Source organism: Episyrphus balteatus, chromosome 3 (assembly GCF_945859705.1).
Source record: "Episyrphus balteatus chromosome 3, idEpiBalt1.1, whole genome shotgun sequence".
Lineage (NCBI taxonomy): Eukaryota > Metazoa > Arthropoda > Insecta > Diptera > Syrphidae > Episyrphus > Episyrphus balteatus.
The window spans coordinates 71,598,664-71,617,925 of NC_079136.1; the positions used below are offsets into that span (position 1 = coordinate 71,598,664).

At 29.1% G+C, this 19,262-nt stretch overlaps 1 protein-coding gene across 2 annotated transcripts in view; it reads left to right on the forward strand.

Moving 5' to 3' along the window:
- Positions 1 to 8,330: 8,330 nt before the first annotated feature.
- The window catches only part of LOC129915307 (immunoglobulin superfamily member 10), a 454,480-nt gene continuing 443,548 nt past the window's right edge, over positions 8,331 to 19,262 (forward strand). The window contains exon 1 of one of the 2 annotated variants that reach the window (XM_055994794.1): positions 8,331 to 9,352. The gene's annotated coding sequence lies outside the window, so the exon portion shown is untranslated. The remainder of the gene's footprint in view (positions 9,353 to 19,262) is intronic. The other variant, XM_055994795.1, reaches the window with a different exon arrangement.

The following is a 19,262-nucleotide window of genomic DNA, read 5'->3' on the forward strand; positions in this document are numbered from 1 at the left end:
CGCACAAAACGCATTCACCGCTTCCGTCGCTTCATCCGTCGGTCGTGTATGGGTCGGTTTTCATATAAGAACGATTTTATTTTATCGAGCTGTCAGTTGAATACGTCGACGTAACGAATGTTAGAGAATACATGCAGGATATCTCAGGTAAGACCCATAACCTCGTAGTGAGTTATGGCAACTTTTCACGAGTCGATTTCAGCCGCACAATATGTCGCACGGCTAAAGTCGACTGGAATTTTTTTATGGGGATTGTCATTTTAGTCACCTGCGGTTTATGTTCACACGAGTGGATTTGAGCAGTAAGCTTCGCGTGCACGGCAAAAATCGACTTGTGAAAAGTCGGAATTAGGATACTCTGAAGGAATCAAGAAGCCCATGTATATCAATCTCTTGATATTGGCTACTAATAAATTTTTACATCACATTAAAGCTGGGATACCTAAATTAAATTCGAATCTAGATTTTGGGATGTGAGTTATTGTTTTTCTGAGTGTACATCTTTAAAAAAGGAAAACAAAATATTTTCATAACTAGTAATGTAGAAAGTATTCGTTCCTTGTTTGCTTTTATATTTTATACTTTTGCCTCAGTGGCGGCTCCGCAGCACGGTGGTCGTGCATAAAAGAATTGTAACATATGTTATTATGGGGAGTACCAATATAAAAAAATAAACTTTTGAATAACGAATCATCATGTATTCTTATAGTTCACACCATTCCCAAACCAAATTCAAACCCATAGTCATAGATTTATACTGTGTATCCTTTTGTTGTAAATATCTATACACAGAAGACCAAAAACCGTTACACCGTGAAAAAAAAAACACAAAGGTTGTCGTAGTCGTGTCGGTGCACCCTTAAATGACAAAGCAACAATTTTTTGTATTCAACAGCAGCATTTTCCGTTACACAATCCTTTGAATTTGCAACTATAACAGTAACGTGCTTTCATTTTTCATTTTTGTATGCACAAAAAATATTTTCTTTTTTTTAGGATTCATTCTATCAATTATCCTCCCAATGCATGAGTAGGTGTCATGTAGTAGGTATACCTCTATACCATCACACAATGGCTAAAGGAAAACGCAACTCTGATGATGTAAGGGATTCAAGAGCGATTGGCTGAGCATGAGAGGGTGCTCCTCTGATCCCACTTCAACACCACTTCACAACACAGTCATCGTGTGCTCCTCAATCCTCTGTTGCAACTCATTTGGATACAGATAAATTATTGCTTTTGCTGGGAAAAAGTATAAACATGACGATGACGATATGGCATCAGCATCAACTTCGACGACGCACTACATATCCACAACATGTCAAAAAAAAAGAAAAAAATATAAAGTTGGAATCGAATATCAGGACAGACGATGACGGGATGTTAGGTTCGTTCAAGCATCATATCACAAGAGGAGGTAGGTGTAAGTGGGCCAGAAATTCTGCGAGAGGATGAAAAAGAACGTCAACTCTCTTGGTGCGATGCAGTTGGCATATTGGAGTTTGCCAAGGAAGTAAATCAGCCGCACTTTATGTGAGGAATTAAGGAATTATTTTTGTGAATACGTTTTATGATGAGCAACTGTCAGTATTCCCGAGAAATGGAAGAAAAGAACTGAATACAGTAAATGTTGTTGTTGAGGGGGAATATAGTATTAGCTTAAGAGGCTGTAGAAAATTTTGGGAATGAAGGTTTAACCGAAATATGAGCATGCTGTTTTATAGGTAAAAAAGAGATTCGAGTTATTAACTTGGCTCCAAAAAAAAATATTTTTTTTTCAATTTTCAAGGATGACTATTTTGAAGGACACAATTAAAATCGCTCGAACCATAGCATCTTGCATTTAACGAAAACAAATTTTAGTGAATAACTTGTCAATTTTTTTTTTGTTTTTGACAAAAATGATTTAGACAAAACACGTAATATTATTTTTCGACTTAAATTTGAAAATACATGTTATACTCCTTTTTCTTATAGATTGCCAGCGCAATATCGAAATGTTTTAAGGGGTGAGGAATCTAAATGTTTTAATAGTTTTACGCAAATTCTGAAGGAAAATCTTTGTTACAGAAAAAATACATTTATGTAAATAAAAAAAAAAAAAAACTGAAGACTTTGTATTTTGTATTAAACATGTGTTGTTTACTAAAGATACAATTTGTTCGGTGTTAACTTTAATGTTTACTTTCAAAACATTTTTTTTTATATCAAGGGGCACGGTAGTGCCCAGCCAAGTTCTCTAGCAACTTTGGCACTACACCCTTATTTACAGGAAACAACTCAGGCCATTTTCGACCCCCCTCTAACTTCCACACCAAAAACGCTACATTTATTGAGCTTGTCAAAACCAAACTCCTCACAAAATTTCAGCCTTTTACGATGAGTAGTTTCTGAGATATAGGGCTTCAAAAATCGCAAAAACCGTAACTGACTAGAGCTGTAGCAAATCGTATGTATTCGTTACTTAAATGCGGGTATTTGCTTTAGTAACGAGTAACGAAACGTTACTTTCTAAACAGTATCGTTACTCGCATGTTTCGTTACTGGGTACTGAAGTAACGAAACATACGAGATACGAAACATACGAGTAACGACCCCATTCCAATTTCAATACTAAATCATCCGATATATGAGATACGAAACGAAGTGATACACTCAGTTTGGCGCATTTAGCATCTCGTATCGATATCGTTACCGTAGTCGGAATGCTTACTCCAGATAATTATCTGGAGTTTACTTTTGTCTCGATAAAAACGGTAGTTCCAAGGTATAGTTGAGTTATCGATAATAATTTATACAGCAATATCAAAAGACCAGTTTTAGTATTTTCTCTATGTGGCCGAAATACATATACCCATGCCGCAACCAATGTGTTTATGACCTTTTTGTTAATGGTCTTGAAATGTAGCTTAAGAATGTAAAAAAGTGTTTTGGTTTTTGAAAAAATTTGTTAATTTTCAGAGCAAAATTTTCAATTGAAAAAAAGCCGAGAAAACGAGGTTTGAAAATCACTGTCAATAGAAAAAAAAATTAAAAATTGTTCGACATGGTTGTATTGAAGTGTTAATATTCCGGGATCTGCGCGGTGTTCTTTTGAAATAAAGGTCTCTAAAGAATTGTGACAAGATTACTGAACCGATATAAACAAAAAATTACCAAAGTTTTGTCGAAAAAATCGAAAAAATTAAAAAAAATTATCCACGTTTGATTAAAAAAAAAAATCGAAAAAAATCAGTATAGCTACCTTCAAACTCTTATAACATGAGAACGCCGCAACTTATATTAATGCTTATGGCTTTAAAATGTAGCTTAGATTATACAAATTGTTTTTTTTTTTTTTTTTCAAACAACATTTTTTTTCACTCTTATACCAACGTACGAAAGATACTTAAAGTACCAAACATACGAAACGTATCAAATACATGAAATATACGAAAAGTACGAAACGTACGAAGCATGCGAAAGTAACGAAAGTAACGAAACATACGAAACATGCGAATCATACGAAAGATACGAAATATACGAAAAATACGAAGCATACGAAAGTAACGAGTAACGATATTATTGATGCGGGTACTAGTATCAAAAGTAACGTATACATGCGGGTACTCATTTTGTCGTTACTTTTACAGCCCTATAACTGACTGACTGACTGACTGACTGACTGACTCACTCACTCACTCACTGACAGATCATCAAAATTATGGAGAACTTCCCGTTAACGTAGAAACTTGAAATTTTACACGGTGATAGGGCTTGTGGTGTATACAAAGGGAAAAATCGAAAATTTGAGATTTTCAATTCAGGGGGCGTGGCATCCGCCCATTTCCGCAGAATTTTCATTAAATATAATAGAGCACTTCTGATTATTGTAGAATCTTGAAATTTGGTAGAATGTTAGAGATGGTAGTTTATACAAAGGAAAAAATTTAAAGTTTGAGAATTTCAGCCAGGGTTCGTGGCAACCGCCCATTTTCACTGAATTTTCATCAAATATAGAGATTTTCAATTCTACAGCCATACCTTGCAAAAAGTAGTGAAATCACAACAAAAACATTACTGTTAAAAAAGGAGCCAAGTCCTCCTATGTTGAAATTATGCTGGCACAAAAAGTACTGAGATGTAAAAGTGTACCAAGTTCTAAAGTTTGGGTGAATTGAATGAATATGAATTTAAAAGTACACGGAAATAAAAGTACCTTATGGTGTATACGTACTTTTTATAGTGTTTTTTAACTTTTTTTTTAAATACACCACGTCAATTCGTCCTTTAGAGTGTATATTTGCTTAAAACTAAACATTTTAAATGTATGAAACACGTGTGGTCAACTTTTGCTTCGGCAATCCTTTGATCGACAAACCTTTGCTTTGGATGGAGAATCAAATACTCTTTCATTTAATACAAAACAACGAATAAATTATAGATGTGGGTATATTTTGTTCACATTCCTATCTTTTAAGACCTGGTAACTCTGTAATGGGGTCAGGTTAAAAGTAGGTAACCTTTGTTTTCTCAGTAAATGCTCGATTAAAAAAAATAACAAATGATGGCAGTTTACCTAAACAATGCATTTTAAGCATGATAGGACCAGGTTTAAGTTAGACAACCCATACTATCGTTAGTATTATATTTAATATAATGCTGCTCATTTTAAAATAAGAGCTGAACGTTGATGTCTCTTCTCTAACTTAATAAAGTAACTTTCGTAATTTATTAAAATAGATTTTAGCTCAAAATATTCAGTATATCAGAGTTTAAGGTCGATTTCTTAATTTTGAGTAACAGTCTTAAAAAAAAATTTATCTCGGATTTAAAAAGCTAAAATGACAAATCAAGAACCCGGCTTAGCTGTTTTTTTTTTTTCAAAAACATAAAACTAGAATTCAAAAAAATTTACAAGAAGAACCTACCAATAAAATAAATAAAATCTTTGTAGATATTACATAACTGTTATGCAATTGTCAATGTGTAGACTGAAAACCTAAGAAAAAGTGAAGCTGATTTGGATCGAAAGTAATAGAGTGATTTAAACGCAGTCCCATTCTTCCGTTTTCCAGACATGCCACCGATAAGAAACGCTGCAACACATTTACAAAGATTCAGTGGCGTAGATAGCTTTTCGCTAAGGGGGGGGATAGATCTAGTCCGCAAATTTGTTTTTAAGTTTTAATAATGCTTCTCTGTACTGTTTTTATTCTCTTAAAATTGGATAAAGTTTTTAGGTAGTTGACGTTCAAACCAGCAGTGTAGCTTATATCTTTAATAAAATGTTAGGAAAACTTTTTTCGGGGCAGCTATCGAGCGCTTTCAATGAGTTCATAAAGGAAGTATTATTCCTTCTGATCAATTATCTTTTCTGAGTTTTTAATTCTTCACACAGAGAAAAATATGACCAGGACCACCTTAAAACTAACAGATTTTCTTATTAAACTGTTTCATGAAAAAACTTTATTAAAATCAACAATTAATAATTAAATATTATTTTCATGGAGAAAATCTTTTTAAAATTTTAGTAAAAATTTCATAATTTCGAATTTTTCAACTTGGCACTAGAACAAAAATTGTGACCAATATTTCTATACTGAGTTGGTAAAGGTGGAAGATGTGCCACTAGAGAGTTAAGGTCTTTAGTTCGATCCCCGACATGATGTTATTTTTTTTTTTCTTGGCAAAACCCTACAAAAGTACATATTTCAAAAGAATAAGGAAAACCCGATTGCTTAAATAATATTTCCTTTTTGGATGAAAATCATAAGGAAATCTTATTGTGTTTGTTCTATTTTATGTGGTCTAGTTTTCTCTGTGGAAGAATAGAAGATGGTCCTTGAGCCAAATGTGTGGTAAAACTAAACAGTTTCATTAAACTCTTTAGCTGCTTTGTCTATTTCAGACGAAGAATCCTTTGACAGAACCGAAAACCCTTCTAGTATGTTTTCATGGTTTGTACATTTTTCTCCGAGGCCCATTACATAGAAATCGAGGTAAAGATTGAAAATAGTAACACGAAAATATTCTTTTCTGTTCTTTGAATCGAAGGGTTCGAATGATTCTTTTGTCGCTTCCCTATTCTCTTATGTTTAACGCCTATGTCAAGGACTTCAGCTACTTTTTCGAAACTACAAACATTTTCGAAAATGAGTCGTTTTCTGCCCGTTTAATTTTTAGTTGATCCCTTCAATCTTTGGCGAGCTCAATAGCTTAGACCAAGTCTAAACTCACTCTTTGAAACACCGACTTATTGGCAACGAGAGTTGGTAACCATATTTATAACCTTTAAGCTAATCAAGAACTTGAAATCCATAGCGTTTTTTCAGAGTGCGTTTCTTCAATTTATTTGTTCATGACTGGTTATACTGTACAATTTATCGATTCCAATGGGGGGGGATATATCCCCCTGATCCCCCCCCTATCTACGCCACTGCAAAGATTATGTTCAAAAAGAAATATATATTATACTTCATTGACTACATGTGCAAGTGCAAGCGGTGCCTGAAATTTTAGCAAACTAAAAATAATTGAAACATCTATCTATTCACCGATGAGCCTGGAAAGTTTTTTTCGACTTTGACAAATTATTCTGAAAATGTATTAATTTCCTCCGAAATGGGAAACTCGTCATGTTAACTTTAAAATTAAAAATAAGAACAATTTTCGTCTATGTATCTTTTTGGAACAAGAATTAATTTTTTTTTTTGAAAAATCAATTTTTTTGAAAAAATGTTGATGACTTTTTTTCAAACATTGTGTTAGATTATTTCTTTTCAATGATATACCAAATTTATTTTGGAAAATGTTTGAAAATATTTATTTATTTTTTCTTTTGATACAAACAAGTTTTTACCTAATTTTTTCAAAAAAAATCTTTTAGAACTTCGTTTAGAGATAAAAATCACTTTAATAGGTGTTTTTTGCATTATAAAAAACCAGTTTCATTACAGGTATACTCGTTATTTTTACATTCCCAAAAAAATTAAAATAATTTTTATAATATTTTACATTAAAAGCTTTAACATTCAAAGCAATGAGATTAAATTAAAAATCGGATTAGGGAGAATTCCATTAATACCTACATGTGCAACATTTAGAGTCATTCAAAATATTTATGATAAAATATAAAAATTCGAATTCGTTTACAAACGATTAAATTGCATCCGCCGATGCCGGGTGCTTTCGAAATCTATGTAAGTACAAAAACAAAACAAAAAAAAACATTTATCTTGGTATGATTTTTAGAATTCATTACACTTTATCAGAAAGATAACTTTTTTTACTTCAGTGAAACGTTTAGAAAGTGCTAAATAAAGTTGGTAACATATTTGAGAAATCAAAGTTTAAAATTATTTTAATTATTTATTAAAATTCCATTTGACTACTGAACTTTGCTTCAAGTCTAAAAAGAATATATCTTGAGGAAATAAATTTTATCTTCTTCGCTGGCTATAGGTCTTGTTTCGATTTTATCTAAACTTCTTTGTTTATATATTATGTATTGAATAGATATGCTCAATTTCCTTATAGATTCTTGCACAAAAAAAATTAAATTAAAAAAAAAATTTCACTCAGTACCTTCACCAACAAAGCATTTAATCGTCTTCAGAAATTGCAATCTTATAAAAATCCACATAATAAAATCGCAAATAGGTATTTCGCGACACTTGTGAAAAATCTAAACGAGATTGTACAAAATGCGCAACAGTCAATTTAAATAAACCTCTTTAATAAAAGAAATTTCAAATATTTCGTTATTATTGACTCCGAAAAATTCAAAATTCTTACTCCAACGAGTAGTTCCTTGGTTTTCCGCTAAATACAAAACTGTCGTCATTATTTATAAACATAGAATTTCTCTTTTAACAAACAACCATTTCTCCATTCATTCTCTTAGTACAAATCTCAATGTCAAACACAAAACTAAAGGACAAAACAATCCATCCTTTCCCAACTCTTCAATATTGCTGTTGCTTCTTTTTCATATTAAAGCTATTTGAAAATTCCAATTCAATTGGAGAAACAATTTTCACAAAGAGAAACAATTTTTTTTAATTTTCTCACAATCCACAAAATGGATTGCATTTTCTCTATTTCCCCTCTTTTTTTCGTTCATTTCCACAAAACTGTACACAGAGAACAAACATTATACAAGAAAATAAAGGAAAAACCACCCCCAAAAAAATAAAACATTGAGAATGTCGTATCGCGTGCGCTCTGGCATTCAAACGAGGTGGTTATCATCCACATTTGCCCATCATCCCGATGTTATATTCCATTCTGGACGTATGAAAAATTCCCATTTCAACACACTGAATCAACGAGTGGTTTTTCGAAAGGAAATCTTCAGTCAACTCGGACGCTTTCCCTCAATCGGTAGTGCGATCTCTCTTCTAGGAAGTAAAGATATCTACTCAAGTGCGATATTTAAATTGAATTGATGTCACAAAAATAAAAAAAAATAAATAAAAAACAAAAAAAAAAAAGGATATAATGATTTAATTTTCCTTAAGGCTCTAAAAAATAATTTGTTTTCTCCCAAACAGCCTCTGAGCTTTTATGTGAAGTCCTTGCACTTCGAGTGGATTATTTGAATTATTTCTTAACGCGGAAATATACCTAAAAAAATTGTTAAAAAAATATCTTATTGGTTATCCTTGAAGGATTTGAGATTGTAATTAGAATTAATTCCCAACAAAACCAGTGTTAGTGGTGAATTTTTCAAATTTTTGATTGGATATTTTAATCAAAATCCTTTGCGAAATTCTTGTCTCAAATTACTAAATATTCTAGATTTCTAGATCGCACGTTTAACGTCGGGTACAATTTATAGATTTATTGGAATAAAAAACACATCCTTGGGATTGTTTTTATCAGCAGTTTATTATCCTCTTTTGGATTACATTTTATTGAATTGTCTTACGACAACAAGTGTTGTGTTGTTTTGTCTCATAATTATACTGAGTATTTTTTTGCAAGGAATTGTGTGCAATTAATTGGTATTAATTAATTCATTAACAAGAAGTGGCCCTTTGAAGCATTTGAAGCGAATTAAGATCAATTACAAGGAAATGAAAAATTCCAAGTGTTGATAAAATTATTAAGAAAAGAAGTTTTTATGTGAGTGTCTTGTGAAGGAGGTCAGTGACGGTTAATTGGTGGTGTATGTGTAAAAAAAATACAAATATTAGTTAAAGTTAAAAAGAAAAATAAATTAAAAAAAAAAAAAAAACAAAGTTTTAAAATACTTTCATTCCTCGAAGAAATCAACTTAAATACTAGGAATTACACACTTTGATATCAACTCGTGTATATATTTTTTTCCCGGAAATAATATAACTCACCTTGTCATGGATTGTTAAAGGTGAGTTTTATTCTTATGAAAATCCCACTTCTATTAAGTTTGATATATTAAACTTAAAAACAAGAAAAAGTCTTATTTTTCGTTGGCGGTTCTTATCTTGTGGTTTATTTTTTTTTTTTTTGTGAAAATTTGTCTATGTCAACAAGTACGTGTCTTATTTATTGTCTTTGGTAATTTTCTTTTTTTTATAAGAAAATAAGAAAAAAAAAAAAACCAACAAAAAAAAATGTTAAATTGGTATTATATTTTTGTTGTCGCACAATGATAGGTAGGAGTTGTTGGGAGGTGTTAACCTACCTACCTATATAAAAGAATGTGATATAAAAAAAAAAAAGTTCATGAGCCCTGGGGAAAATGCTCATTAAAAAATTCTGAACATGGATATCTTTTTTTTCGATGACACATGAAAAAAGAAGAAGTTGGGGAGGCACAAAAAATAAAAAGACGATGATGAGGCTGAAATTTTTGATAAAGAAAAATAAAATGCCTGAGTGGGTCGCATGAAATGGCTTATTATACAGAGGAGATTTACTGCAACTTTCCAATAGGACTGTGGATGGGTGAAAAAAATTGTTAATTCACTTTTAAATTTTACGATAGAAAAAGGTTTTTATTAAACATTATTAAGTTGACTTTTCCATTAAAATCATGTATTTATTTAAAATTTGGGAAGTATAAAAAAGACCTGTTTTGAAGATTTAGGAGGTTTTTAAAACACCTTCATTTGGGATTTCACATCCTTACATAGTTTATATCTTTTTTAGAACAAAAAAACAAAACTTAACCGAAAAGATTCGGAAAAGCTGATTTTATCTTTTTTTTTTTAACTTCTGTTTGTTTGAGAAAAAATCGTTTTATTGGAAGACACAACTTTTCAATAATAATTAACTGAAAATATCCTTTTCGAATAAATCAAAAAGGCTTACCTACCTAGATTTAAAAAAAAGCCTTTTTGATTTTTTTTTTTTACAAATTTTAGAACCAATAAAAACATTGAATTTTTAGTTTTCTTGCATCGTGCATCTTTTTTGTAACCTTACCGGCGAACAACATTTTTTAATGACTATAGAATTCATTTTATCTCATGAAAATAAAAAAAAATTATTTCAAAATCATAATTTTTAAATTCATACATTTTACAGAAATTCTGCTTTTTTAAATAAAATGGGTTCATAGTCATACAAATGTTTATAGCCAGAGATAAATGTCAATAAAACGTGTTGAATAATGGATAACTTTGATAACTGTATTAAAAAATGCAACTTTTTAAATGAGAACATTCCCATATCCCATTTCTTATACCTATCATTTAATTGTGTTGAGCCTATATCTGAAACAATTTTCGACCGATTTTCAGCACTTGCTTCACTTTGTATTGTTTTGAAAACTTAAATTAATTTCAAGCAAATTTATTTAATAAGATTGCCTATTTTTTTTTACAAAAGTCTTTTTTTTTTTAAACACCTTAAACTTGCAACAAATTACTTATTACGATATGCCATTTAAAAATGCACGTTCCAACTAAACTATACTTTAAAATGCATTAATGGATGCAATTTTCTTGAGATGATTTAATTAGTTGATATTGTATTGAACTCGAAAATATGTATTATTAATGTTTGATGATTTAAAATTTCGAAAGATCCATCAGCAAGTATTTATTTAACACTTAAAAAACAGGTAGAAAAGAATAAGTAATTCTAATGAAGCGTAGTTATGTCGATTATCTACACCAAAACCCAATTAATCATTTTTAAATATTTCGAGCAAAACAAGAAAACTTATTTAATTTAGAACCGATTTTTCAATAGCCAGATAAACCCCAGTTATGGCTTATTCCTACGATTAAAATATTTTTTTATATTGGGCACGTTCGGGAAATATTAGGGACTAGATATTTAGCCAACTTCATTCTATTCAACGGAAATTTGAGTAAATTTACTAAATTAGTTTGGACATTTCATTTTTGTCAAATTTCGAAATTTACTTAAGAATTTTTTAGATCGCATGGGGCAGACGCCAAATTTCACTTCACTTTAATAAACAAAATTATATTTAATTATTTTTGATTTAAGGATTAAAATTGTAATTTTTTTTTAACCCAAGTTGAGAAATATCGTCAGCATTCCTGCAAGCGAAGTCCTTATTTATAGTCATCACTCAAATTGATGACGAATTATTAAGAGTAAATTATTTTTACTAGACATTTTACTGAAATCAGTAAATTTTAATTTTGAACTTGATTGACCGCTCTATTTTCTTGATGTTGTTTTAGTCCAGGCAAAATGCACAAAGATTAAGCTAGACAGTGGAAAAAATACATAGAAAATATTTTTAACTGCAATAATTTATTTTTATTCTACCATAAGGAATATTTACTGGAAATAAGTACATAAAAGAATCGTTGCCGTTTAGTAAATTATTCAAGGTTAGTTCTTGAAATTATCGATTTTTCACAAATATCTTTCAAACTGTATTAGCTCCCAAAAAGTAAAAAAAAATTGTAGATCATAAAATTTTCTACAAAAAAAAAAATGTTCTTACACTTTTCTTCTTCCGACTGATATCGTTATTTAAAAAAAAAAATAAAAACTCAAATCGTCGAAAATATCAGTTTGTTGCTTCACACAAATCGTCAATTTTATTGAAAATATTGTTTGTAAATATTCTGCAAAAAAATTGCACCCAAAAAACATAATATACAAAACTAATTAAACCCTTAGGGACATTATCCAGGAATTAATTTCAAAACCAATCAAGTTAAATTCCTGATAAACATCGAGAAATACTTTATTTCTCAAATCAGATAACTTGCCTTAAGATTAACTACATGAGAAATAAAAAAAGTTACAACTGTCGTTATTGTAGGATGATTTTTTTTTTGAAGGGCATATAACTTAACAATTTTTCTTAACATTTTCCAAATACAAAATGAAAGAAATTCATGTTTTTTTTTTCCTACTTTTAAATATTTACTTAGGATGGGGTGAAAAGGTAATTGTGCCTGGAAATAATCTTTTTTTTTTTTTGTTTCGGTGTGCTTGATGGGAAAAGTTTAATGTATATGATAACTTGACTTTGACATTTATATGTAGGTTGTATTCTATAGAAGGTATATGTTGAATTAAGGTTGTAAATTGTATTTTTTTATGAGTTTTCATTTTTTTAGTGAGGAGTGAGTTAACCTACTTTGTGATACTACTCAAGAAAAAAATAAAGTTTTCATCAGATTTTCTTTTCAAGGAAAACTTGAAAAAAAAGATTTATAACTTTAATTCGAAAATTAGCCTTTGCCAGGCATTATACAATAAATGAAACATGTATGATGTAGGTAGGTACTTGTACATGTATTTCAACATTTAGGTTTGAATGAATAGGAATGTTAACAAATTAACAGCGGGGGACTTTCAAAACTCACATTAAATTGAATTAAAACTTTTTAAAAGGCATTAAATTGTAGGTTTTTTTTTTGTTGCGCATAACGCTGTCCAAAAATCAGTTCCAAATACAAAATGGAAAAGAAATCCACTAAGAAACTGAACTGGGTTTCCGAAAATATATTTAAAATAAATAGTATTTTTGTTTCATTAAAATGAAAAATGTTTTAAACAGGCTAGAGAACCAAAAATCCTTTAAAAAATGTATAAAGTCAAAATTTAGGCTTTTGGATTTTTTTTTATAAAAATAATTTCCTATGCTGCAAAATTCCTTAAAAATACTTAGTGACTTTCTTGTTTGTATGCACATTTTTGGATGCCTTTATGCTCAGTCTTATACGAGTAGGTAACAATAATAAAATTTTCAATAGTTTATTATTGTCAAAAAAAAAAAATTTTTAATTTTCAGAGTTTTTGTTAGAAATTTCGAATTTGGCAGATTTCAAAAATTTTAAAGAAAAAATTCTTTTAAGAATCGTTACAAGTTGTTATTTTTTTTAAATTCGAACATTTTTTTTCGGTTCTATATTTCTGCAAAAGATTTAAAAATACGCTTCTCAATGTAGTAGCATAAACGTTAACTTTAAGGTCAAATAAATAAACACTCTGTCCTGGTGAATGTATGTAGGACCTGTTTTTTTTTTTTACATAATGGAACTATCTTATTAATTTAAATTTCCAGGTAAGTCTAAAAATTTCATTTAGAACAGAAATACCACAAAATTCAAGAAAGTTATATTTTTAGCTAATTTATCACAGATTTCATAAATAAAACCTTTCCTTTTAATGAGCTCATTTTTAGAAGTTCGCAGGTATTTTTGTAGAAGCACAATAATTTTGCCATGGGAATTGAAAAGTGACTCCACATTATCTCACAAAGTATAAACACGTGTAAAAAATTAAGTGGAATGTAAATTTCATCGTACTATTAAATGTGTGTGATGGAAATATTTGTTCAATTAGAACAAAAAAAAGTGTTCCTGTGCATAAGAACCACTCCTAAAAAATTCCAAAAATTCACAATGTCAAACTTAATCACTCACAGTGAAATGATAGATTCTGTGGAATCTTTTTTCATATGCACGTTTGTTCTCAAATTTTTGACACGTGTAAACGCTTAGTTTTCAAAAACATATTCATATCCGTTTAATAAAAATAATGAAGTGAAAATGGTATTTAGAAACCTATAAAGTTAAAAACCAGAAACTTAATCATGAAACTTGTTGCAAAAAAGTCGAAGCTAAGACCAAAGAAGCAAATTTTGTTTTTGTTTTAACCTTACCTGTCACGGGACGGTTTTTGTTTTAATTTCTAAACTTTTAAGAATAAGAAGATTTTAAAGAGAATTTTTATGCAGAAGCGTTTAAGTACAGTAATATTAAAACTTAAAAATAAATTTTGAATAATCAATTTTTTGAAAACAAGATAATTTTGTTTTGGTTTTTATTTTGAAAAAAATGTTATAGAATGTTTATATGTACTAGGTACTATGTAGGTATAGAAATATGTGTTATTTAAATTTCTTTATTTATTTTAAAAATTTGCCTAAAAGTTTTTTTTTTAATACAAGAAAGTAATCGAATGGCATAATTCGTTTGTTTGCCAAAACATTTTAAAACTGGTTTTTGATAAGGAGCTTTAACATTATAGCTATTTTTGCCTAAAATGTGCATTTTCTTTGTTTAAACTATGGAAAAAGAGAAGTTTGTTTAAGATATACAAGAACTATAAAAATGTAAGGAAAATCATAATTATATAACTTCACTGAACCAAATCCTTACGTAAATACAACGAAAAAATTCGTTGAGCCAACGAAAATTTAATTAATTTTCAGCCGATGAAAAATTTAATTGGCTCAACGAAATGGCTTTCATACGTTAATGAAGAACTTCATCAATTAACGAAAACTTTCGTATTTTAATGCAATTTTTCATAAAAATTTTTGATCGAGAATTAATGAATTTTTACATCACTTTACGAATTTTTTTCATCAATTAACGTAAAATTTAATTAAAACTTTCGTAAGCTAACGAAGTTTTTCGTAAATTTTATGAATATTTTAATTGAATCATTTATTTGCAAAACATGATAAGTCCATGATTTTAAATTTTTCAGGAGAAGAAAAAAACGTTCTATTTTCTTTTGATATGCGTAGAAAAATTTATAAAAAATATATTCTGTAGAACTCTTGCCTAGCTACAAAATACCGGTTCGTTTCTAATTTTTGGAGCGATAGCTCAAAAGATAAAAAATAAAAACGCTTTTGGACTTATCATACTTTGAAAATAAACGGATGTGAAATTAGTTTTTAAATGGATATGCAATTTTGCTTTTAGCCCCAGTCTATCAAACAATTGTATTTGAGAATAAAATACAATGTCCGGACTGCTTATTTAACTTTAAAGTAGCTTTAAACTTAAGATTTTCAGCCATTAATCTAATATACCATTTACACAAAAAGAAACTGTTGTTTATTTTCAAAAGATGATAAGTCCGGGACTTATTCTGTTTTTGATACTAAAAAAATATTTCGCTTAGCTGTAAAATCGGATATAGATGGAGTAGATACTTCATATTTTAAAGACAGACGTGGTTATCCCTGGAGTACAAATTAAGTCAAAAAAAAGAATTTTGAAAAAAAGTGGACTTATCATGTTTTGCAAATAAATGATTCAATTAAATTACGAAAAAATATTCGTTAGCTAACGAAACTTTTCGTTGTATTCATTATTTTTTTAGTAGATTATTTTTACATTCTTTTCGTAGAATTACGAATTTTTTCGTTAACCTACGAATTTTTTCATTCATTTTTCTTTTTATAAATATTTTTAATTGGACCTGTTAAATCATTGATTTAATAGTCCAAACAAAAAATTCGCATTTATCCCGTTGGAACTCACTTGGACTCATCAGTTGACTGACTTATCGTGAGACACCTTGTCAATACGCAAATATTGCTTATACTCAGCCCAACTTACATAGATTTTTAAACAAAAACATAATGTGAACTATATCCAGCAAGATTCAATTTTTAATCATTAAAACAGAAGGCCAAGGCTACGTTTTTTTTTTTGTAAGGCAACGATTTTTTTTCGTTAACTGATGTATTTTTTCATAAGCCGATGTAATATTTCATTAGTATATGAAGAATTTTCATAAGCTTATGAATGCAATGCTTCATATGTCGCTTACGAGAAATTAATAAATCACACATTTTTGGCATTTCCATGATCGTAAAGTCATGTCTGATTGTTATATCGAGTTCAATTTTTGTTTTTTTTTTACCTGCCTATATCGCAAGTAAAAGACAACAATGTTATTGCATATTTTGAGCTCTCTTTTGAATTACATGAAATATTGTGTTAAGTTCATTGAACTTCTTATTTCATCTAGGTATCTTAAATATATTTATTTTGTAATAATTTTGGCTGGGGGTATTTTTACGATTACGTTATATTATTCGATAGAGCTTTGTGCATTCAGCAATGAGCTTTTTATTATATCAACAGATAAAACCTATCAAAGAATCTTATACCTACTGATTGGTTTTTCGACAAAACTATCAAATTTTTTCATCGAACACAAGCTCAAGTAAATTACCAATAAAGTAATTTCTTTAAGGGTCAATGGTGTTAAGCTTCCTATTTTGTTTTTTTTTCACATAAAAATGTCTTTTTTATTGCCGTACATTCGGGACGAAGGCAATCAAAAAACATGTTGTTAATAAATGGGCCAAAGTAAATTTTATGATTGTTGACGTTCTTTATTTTAATTAAATTTATTTCACTATTATATTGATGATGGATCATGGATGGCAAATAAAGTAAAAACATATTTAAATGTATTTGTTTTTGTTGGGCACTTTCTAGAGGGTAAGTATTTATTTACTGCCGAAGAAGACTTACAAAAATAAAAATTGAAGGTCTCGGATAGAGCCTAAAAAATTTCAAAATAGTTGCTTAAAGAAGGACAAATGCTCAGTAAATTCGTTTGCCAAGGTTTAGTAACAAAAATCCAAAATTCTTCATATATAGCGATAATATTGTGAAGAATATAATTCAAAATTTAATACCATTATGGTTTCCAAAATAGTTTGTCAATAATTGTAAACACTGCTGTTATAATAATTCGCAAAGATATTATATAATATCAAAGTAGCAATACTCTGTTTGTGTGCAACCAACTCTGGCCACTGCATGCGGCATCAGCATAATAATTAGCTTGTGTCAATTATATTAGTTTGGTAAATTAAAAGGACATCGTGAACATACATACATATATAAGGTGTGGGTATGGCATTTGATTAAATAAACACATACAAACAAATAACCATTAGTGCAAATGTGTACATGTATACACTCGTTTGGACAATATTATTATTATCAAAACCTGAACTGAGCTATTTCTACCAATATATTGATGATCTGCTTTCATACGTTCGTTGTTTGTGTTATTTGAATGCCATTAAGTCAATGTTTTCATTATACATTAATGCCGGAAGGATATTATTTAATTCAATTTAATTTTGATTCATTTTGTACCTATATTAAATTTAACATTACAGTTGCTGGCTCTTTTTCACTCAAGGTACATATATATTTAGGTATTGAATAAAATAGCACTTTTGGTGAGCTTATGTAGATTTAGAGGCCAGTTATTGTTTTAAATTGATTTACTATTTTCGCTTGTATTTCGGGGTGTTTTGGTGTTAGAGAAAAATATTATAAGACAGATTTGTATATCAAATTTTATTTCCCACAAAACGTAGGTACTAAGTAATTTTTCTTTCATACATAAAATTAAATATGTATTTAAAAACCAAAATGAGTTTTGTTAAATGCTATGATCACTTGCTATCGTCACTAATATTGAGGGTTGGGGTCAAAATTCTGCCGGGGTCAAAATTCTTTTGTCAAAATTCTGCTTTTCAAAATTCTGTATTCAAAATTCTACTTTTTAAAACAACGATTTTGATTAATTTTTGCATACATAATATTCAAAGCAATTGCAATAAAACTGCATTTTTAGTTTTTCTCAAAAAAAGTGAAATAACAAAAAAAAAAAAAAATTATTTAAGAAAAACTTAGTTTCCATGTCGGCTCTTCCTTTACATAAACCAAATTTCTTAAAAATTTATATAGCTGCAGCTCTTATAATCTACAAGTAGACTAATATAAAAGTGCTTTGAACTGCAAGATCAAGTACGTGCGACCCCAGTGGTGCATTTTATTTTTAACTGAACGCAGGGTATATGTACAAATTTTTCATAAAAAATATTACCTACAAAATATCATCTCTACAGTAAATCTCTACACGCGCAACACGCCTTGAAAATAAATCGACTATCAGCATAACTCAAGAAGTTTTCCTTGAAATTTGGTAAAAATCTGCAGTAAATTGTTTCACACGGATTTTTGATTAATTAACTAGAACATTTGAAATTTTTTGAAAAATTACCTTTTAAAATCAAAATTTTGAACTAAAATACTACTACTATCTATTTTTGTTATGTTCAAAATTGTACGAGTATGTATTTAGTAATCTAGTTTTCAAAATTTAATAATCTTATTTGTTTTTAAATAAAAACAGAAAACTGAATCCAAAAATGTCTTGGCGTTTTCGAAAAATTAAAAAAAGAAGCAAAACCTACATTTTTTCTAAGAAACCTCTTTATTATTTTCTTTTTATGTGGCTGGACTTTACTTGTCTTAAAAAAAATAAACAAAAAAAAAAAAAAACAATGTTTAGAATTCAATAAAAATCATCTGTTTTACAAGTTTTGAAAATGGATTTTTACTACGAATAATTTGGTTAAGTCATTCAGAACTCTTCAAAAAAATATTTGAAAATTTAAAAATGCAAAGATTATTAAATCGATTTTTTTTACAATCTGCACCCACTCAAGGGGTTACCTATAACCTTTTAAACATGCATGTTGGATTTAATATATTTCAATTTTTCATTTTTAATAATTAAAACGCGTTTTTCTCTTTTAAAATAAACTTCACCCAAAAAATAAAAAGTATTTTCCTGTTTAAAAGTGAGGTCCAACATAATAGTTTTACCAACTACCTTTACTGTGTTTTAACAAAAAAAAAAAGGTAGGTATACTATACAAAAAATAAAAAAAAAAAAAAAGAAAAAAAAAACAAGTTTTAAAATTTTAATCCTTTCCCATTTTCGTTGTTGTGTTCAAGTGTCTGAAAAGTTTTCCGTGAAACTTTGTTTTTTTTTTTTATATATTTTTCCGAATCATTTAATGTTTTTGGATGTGTAATTAAATCTTTCGCATATATAAATGTAAACAAAAAACCTGCATGACCAACTTTTTCTGTATAATATCCTATCACACAGAAAACATCATCCGCTTAACCATTAAATTCAAAATGAAAATATGTACACAACAAAAATATACTATCTATAAATTTACTTTTATACAAATAAACATTTCTGCACATAAATGAGCCAAAATC